The sequence below is a fragment of the Protomyctophum parallelum genome (genome assembly GCF_964188405.1).
Source record: "Protomyctophum parallelum genome assembly, chromosome: 5".
Taxonomy (NCBI): domain Eukaryota; kingdom Metazoa; phylum Chordata; class Actinopteri; order Myctophiformes; family Myctophidae; genus Protomyctophum; species Protomyctophum parallelum.
The window spans coordinates 49,280,880-49,288,314 of NC_139702.1; positions in this window are offsets into that span (position 1 = coordinate 49,280,880).

Here is a 7,435-nt window from a genome sequence, read left to right on the forward strand (position 1 = left end):
CGCTCAGCTGACCGTCTGCTGCCCATATAGATGCATTATAATCTACTGTGTTAAAGTCGGAGGTTGGCTTTTTGGGCTTCAAATCAAGTTGCAGTTTTTTGTGCTTTATCTAATCAGGATAAGAATGAGACGTTTTTTGTGATTTAGGAATGTTTCGTTCCTGAGTACTCAAGTGGTGTCGACAGGGCAGCCAAACGTTAGTCATTGCATTTGTCTGTATGTATTTTATCATTGTATTTTACGGGATGTGTGTTTCCCTTCCGTCGAGTGGTGGCTTAAATTATTGATATGTTCTGATCCAACAGAGCCACCCAGATAGATAATCATTCCGTTGTGATCGTGGCCGTGCTGTTCAATGTTTCACATTAGGTGCAGGAAAGATGAGATCTGTAACTGCGCGACGTGCGTCGCCAGTGACCAGGCGTGTCACCCGCGTTTGGTTTGAAGTTATAATATGAAGTGACGTTCAAACATTGCATTGCAAAAAGTGGTCGCGCACACACAGCACGTGCGCACACACAGCGAAAGTAGTCTGCACACACACGCACGCACACACGCACACACACACACACACACACACACACACACACACACACTAATCCAGCCAGGCAAGGGCAGAAGGTTCCTATTATAACGACAGTGGGTGCCCTACCTCAGAGTAGCCTGCGCACACGCTTTTAGCGAGGTGCTAAGCAAGGGTTGTTTTTGTATATCAATCAATCCGTCCACTCCATGTGCGTGCGCACGTGCACTCTTTGCGTGCGCGGCTGCACGCTGTTTCATCCACATTTGGTTAAAAGTTATATCAAGTGATCCCGTGTGTGGTTTGAATCGTCAATCGCCTGTCTGTGCAAAGGGGGAGGGGCCTGAGGTGGTGTACTGTGGAGCAGATCAGCGCAACTTTGCCCGTGGGATCGTGTGGTGATGTAAAAACAATATCTGTACAGTAAATACGACAGTAGCGTCGGTAAAATGTAGCCTAGCTGGATTCTGGGAGCGTGCAGATTTTTTTTGGCATGGAGAGATGTGTGCTAATAGTGTGGCTCGGTCGGAGATAGACCACGGACAAATAAACGGGTTTTTATTCACTAATAAATTCATTATTAATCTTATTGGAAAAATGGCTTCGTTAAGACCTCCATATTATTATGGTCAATGCCTGTGTGAAAAGTGGGAGCGATTGGTGCAGGCAATGAGGAGATAAGGTGGTGTTTCTGACAGACAGACAGACATTCATTCAGACAGACATTCGCTCATTTATAGTATGATTATATATATTTTTTACAGTATCCTGATTTCATGTTGCTGATACAGGTGAATGGTTACTGTACCTGATGAACTGTGTCACTTTTCATATTCATTTGACACAAGCTATACAATATCATACCATCAGACATGGGGAATGACAGACAGCTACTGTACCCTGCCTTTCATCAGAGTGCATGGTCCCGTAACAATATTCATGAAGTAATGCTATACAGCAGTGTATGACTGTATGTACCCAGATATTTCCATTTTATAGGCACTGATGTATCGAACTTAATAGAACAAAAGTCTAGTAGCTTGAAATAGTACCAGCACACATCAATGTACAGACCACAAAATGTCAGAGCATGTTGGTGGCCACTGGCCACAACTAAGACTATAGGCCTTCCACAAAGCCTGTGATGAAGAGCAATATTCTATTTATGTAGGCAGAGATGGTGTTTAGTGTCTCTTGACAAGCTCAGGAGGGGGACTTTCTGTATTATATATTTATATTCAGTGTAAAAGAATGACCACATACAAAGCAAAGTGAAATGAATGAATTAATGTTTATTTTATTTATTTCGCATCTCTCGCCATGGTCTTTCCCTTGCGGATAGTATGGCCCAATCTAACCTGACACATGTCTTCCGTGCCACTTTTGCAGGCAGCTGCCAAAACATGGACTCAACGTGTTGGTTTTGTTAAAAACTGTCTGAAACACTTGGGGTTAAGTTAAGGGGCAGCATGCATGGACATCTATCAGAAAACTGTCTCGACACTTGGGGTTAAGGGGCAGCATGTATGGACATCTATCAGAAAATCAAGACAGGTGGAAGTTTGTGACTTCGTCTCAATAGTAGTCCAAAGGAGATGGACTTGAAAGGGTTCAATGCCTTTAAAATACTTGAATGACATATCTTCTAGATCTTTTAGATGTGGTGCCCTCAGGTGGGGCAAGGAAATGTAACATTCACACAGTAAACCCTTATGGGCCAATGTTATACATAATCGTGTAGCTGACTGTGTATATACAGTAATGTATGTCCTTTTTCTGTATGTATGTTCGCATGAAAGAGGAGGTACAAAATGGAAAACAATATACAAGAGAAGCCATGGTGCAGAAGCCTCATATTCCTCTGCAGAGACTTGCTTTGTGACAGGTAAAGAATGTGCTCCAGCTGACTCTCACACCACGGCCACATCACTCTCCTCACAGCCAGTATGGACCCTTTAATTAGGGTTGTCTGACCTCTGACCCTTGGCACAGGCTTCAACCCAGGAGCCTCTGAAGGTCAAGGAACGCAGAGCGGGAAAAACATTTTTATACAGTATGATACTGTATGTGCAACTGAGGAAGCTAACACGCCAGATACATGTACAGCATGCACTGCAATTCTATTAATGCTTTTAAATGTGGGTCAGTGACAATTGTTTTCTTGTAAGGAGAGGGGACAGTCCAATCCTGTTAGATTGAGATACAATGAAACTGTATGAACTGTTATTCGCCATATCACACTCCCTTTTGAGTTCTATTGCAACACTCACTATATCAGCACACCCATCTTTTTCATGAAGGCAAAATACATGATCAATTGATTATGTGAACAATTAACCCTGCCTAAACTGTTTGTAAAGCAATGGAGTTGTCTCTGAGCCATTTTTCCTTTGTTACGTAAAGTTTGACAAAAAAGTGAAAAATAATGACCAAAGATTATCCAGAGAAGTCAAAGGACAAATACGCCAAAATGCTGTACTTTCACACATATAATTCGAACTGTCTATCATTGTGAAATGTTCTAATGGCACAACTGTCACACATAATTGGGGTGTGACTACACCTGAGCATTGAGCTAGCTATTTGACAGCCATCCACACACAGCTCACGGAGAGCAGAGAACATAGACCATATTCACACGGCGGACATGTTGGCATTTTGCATTGAAAAAGCAGGGTGTCAAAGGGGTGGCATTTCATGAACGTAATGGCAAGATCGCCGCAGTGTGAATTATGGCCTATTGCATCTCTCTGCCCTGTGACCGTTTGTTTCCTGTGGACCGATATAGTTTGTAATTCCACCATTGATAGCCTACCAAAGCTTGGCAAGCAACACAAACGATATCATCTTGCAATAATAAAAACAGAAATTAAAACAGTTAAAACAGGCACTCACAGGGTAATAACCTCAGGAGAAGTTATATTTGATACCAGTGAATTCCTTTCTTTATGGTGCTAAGACCACTTGATCCTTAATTAATTTCAGTCAGTTAAAACAGCTGTCATCATATTATCTCTATGACTGAAATAGTTGAATTCAATTAAAAATGATTTCATTAAATCATTGTCTTAAATCTTTGTCTCAGACAAGCTAGCGGTTAGGGGTTAAGTAAGTCTCTCGGGGACTCTGTCTCAGTAGACCCCGGGGCCCTTCTGTCTCCCAGACAGCCTCTCTACCATCTCATCTCTACGCCCAATGGCTGACCCTCAAGATGAACATGCACTTGCACTCAATGATTTTTGCTTCACTTCAGTCTATGCTTTATGCCAGTGAATTATCTATTTACACTTATTCTCTGATTGGGGAAGTAGCTGATAACGCCCACCAATGCTGGTTTGTTTTACATTGCATCTGATACAGTTTCTCTCATTGACCATTTTACACAAGCTATGCAATTCTATCATACTAACTAGAGACTAGAGGGAGAACCTTTAATGTCCTGGATTATTTAATATACAATTCAATACATATGATGATACAGTATATGAAAATGACATTACATATTTCAATAACACTCTTTTAGTCGCTAAAAGAGTGCGTGCGTGCGTGCGTGCGTGCGTGCGTGCGTGCGTGCGTGCATGTGTGTATGTGAGAACTGTGGCTGCGTGTGGGCAAGTGAGTGAGAGTGTGTATGTGTGCACACATGCACATGTGAGAGGGAGTGTCTCTCTGCTGTAAAGCTGCCCAGGTGAGACAACTGACTTAACCCACCAATCTCAACCACACCAAATCCTCACATCCAGGCAGGAAGTTTGGCCCAATTGCTGTCAATAGCCAAATAGGGATCCTGCATCCAGCAACACCGTATGTGCAGAGTGACTGTTATTCAGCCCTAGCCTAATATATAATCATTGCCAAAATAGAAGATCTACAAGCTCACAACAACACATAATATCGTCAGCTTCTAGTTGTGCTATTTTAGCATTTTCTTTTAAGTTTTGAAATGTTTTGCCTGTAATGAATGACATGGCCAAAATAAGGATAACTATGAGAGAATGAAATGTGTCCAAATGGTTACGAGGCAATTTATTTTACAATCTACATCGACTTTTTTAATGATTTATTGTCTTATGACGAGTTCTAAAAGTAATTTAGGGACTTTTGTTTTATGTTTAGGTTGTGTCCTATAGGTCAGTGGTTCCCAAACTGGGGTCCGGGGACCCCCAGGGGTACCTGAGGGAGTTCCAGGGGGTCCCCAGCTAAGTGATAGTTTGGAACCCTTATGGGTCTAAATTGTTAAAATTGATTTTACAATATAAATCGGGGGTTCCAGAGATAGAAATGCCATTAAACGGGGGGGATCTGTAGACTAATGTATGTCAAACTGGGGGTCCTTGAAATGAAACTGGTTGAGAACCACTGCTAGAGCCGTAAAGATATTCTCTTATGGGGGGGGGGGGTCCCCGGCATATCTCTTTCAAATGGGGGTCTGCAGAGCTAATTGGTGTCAATTTGAGGGTCCTTGACATGAAAACGTTTGGGAACCACTGCTATAGGTCAAGTGAAGTGAGTACAGAAAAAATAACGGGACCGTATTTCACATTTACATTCAAGGCATGACACTTTTATGCATAGCAGTAGGATGACAGCTTTGGTTTCATCAGCTCCATCACAAAGACCTCATGATACACATCAGGCCACATCAGGCTTGCTGGACCATAGACATCCCCATGACCTGTCTCTGAACTACCAACACACTGATCGCACGCTGCTCATGTACTTCTAGCCTTTTGTGGTTTCCTGTGTCTGAGTTATTTTTGTTTTGTTTTGTCTATCCTTCTGTCAGTCTCTCTCTATCTCCCTCCTTTAGTCTCTATTTTTGTCTGCAAGTCTGTCTGTAAGTCACAAATTCACACACACACACACACACACACACACACACACACACACACACACACACACACACACACACACACACACACACACACACACACACACACACACACACACACACACACACACACACACACACACACACACACACAGGGGAGACACTCTCCAGTGTTGCTTGTCAGACATGAGGCCCACATCCTGACTGTAAAATAACAGGTCTAATTATGTTGCTTTATGACCCATCAGATCCCCCATGTCCATTATCTCCAGCCATACGATGGCGAGGGGACTTTCAACTGCAGTGCACTTACTCATCACAGGAACCAGGTGGGATGGAGTAAATCCTTCACATCTTGTCTTTCTTACTCTTCTTCTCCCCTCCTTTTCATTTTCTTTCTTTTCTTTCTGCATCAGTATAGCTATTCTACTACAGTATGTGTGCTCAGCCTGTTGCACATGTTACATTGTGTGTGTGTGTCTGTGTGTGTGTGTGTGTGTGTGTGTGTGTGTGTGTGTGTGTGTGTGTGTGTGTGTGTGTGTGTGTGTGTGTGTGTGTGTGTGTGTGTGTGTGTGCGTGCGTGCGTGCGTGCGAATGTAAGATGACAGTATAATGATTTAATTCCAAAGGCTTTTCATGTGTCACCAGTGGGCAGTGGCACTCTTCTGTTCTGTTTTGTTCTCATTATAAATTGAAACTTTCAATAATTTTCTGACTATGGCCTTTTTGAGTGGTGCCTCCATTACACAGCTATGTGTGTCCTTTTATGTACAGTATGTATGCGTGTCCCTGCGTCTGTCCGAGCACGGAAAGCTGCAACACAGTAACTCTGCCATTTCTCGACCGTGGGAAGGCTCACCGGAACCGGGCCGGCCCCCTGTGCACGTTCCTGGAGGTCTGGATGTTCCCGGGGACCCCCACACGATAACTCTGTCATTTCTTAAAGGTTTTTTCCAAATATGATCAAAGTACAGCCCAGAGCAGAGCACAGTGCACTACAATACAGTACAGAGCACAGTACAGTACAGTGACTATAACAATAAATATATAGTTGCGCCGCTCAGTTCAGTTCAGTTTCTATGCCAAGGAACCACCAAATAACCTTTGCCTCTGGTTGTGGCCCCCCCTGTGGTGAAATGGCTCCATCGTCTATCGACACCACCGTACGTCAACGTATAAAATAGGGCTTAAGTGGTTAAAGCTATTACACCCCTCTCTTGAACCCCCTGGCCACCAACACAAAGCTAATCCCTCACACAATAAACCCTGGAGAAAGAAGGGGAGAAGCCCTATCCATCAGCCACAGGAAAGGCGCCATGGGTTTGCTGACAAATCTTTGCCCCCTCTAACCTGATCCAGGGACTAAATAGGCTGGGGTAGGTTGTAGGCTGGAGGGCGACTACAGGCTAGGACTCTGCTACTACAGGCTAGGACTCTGAATGCTGAATCCCAATGTTAGAGAAAATACTTTGGAAATTCACATACTGACCGATAGACGGAAGAGTACAACAACTGCCACAGCAGAATAAGATAATACGATTGTTCAGCAATATACTGGATCTGTCTGTTTTATTGTCTGGTCGTTGGACTTAAGCTTTTACAGAATGATTCAACTGCTAATATCATGTATAGAGCAAAGAAGATACCGAAGAAACCATAAACAAGAAAACACTTGAGAATGATTGGCTGGTTTAAGAAGGTAAGAACTATCTTTGCTAATGCTGACAGGAATATACTGAATACAGAATCTTCTTTCTGGAGCTTTGCTGAGGCTGAAAGTTTTACTTTAGCAATCTTTGATCTACACACTAACAAAATCTGACCCAGCACAGGAAGAGTCAAAGATAAACTGGTTGGTCTGAGAGAGTGAGAACTGACAAGGCTCTGATGACAGGGAGCGATGCCACGGACTGAGAGAGTGAGAAGTGGAGAACTGACAGCCTCTGATGACAGGAAGATGCTACGGATTTTGGAAGCCTTTTGTGTGTGTGTGTGTGTGTGTGTGTGTGTGACGTGTGTGTGTGTGAGTGTGTGTGTGTGTGTGTGTGTGTGTGTGTGTGTGTGTGTGTGTGTGTGTGTGT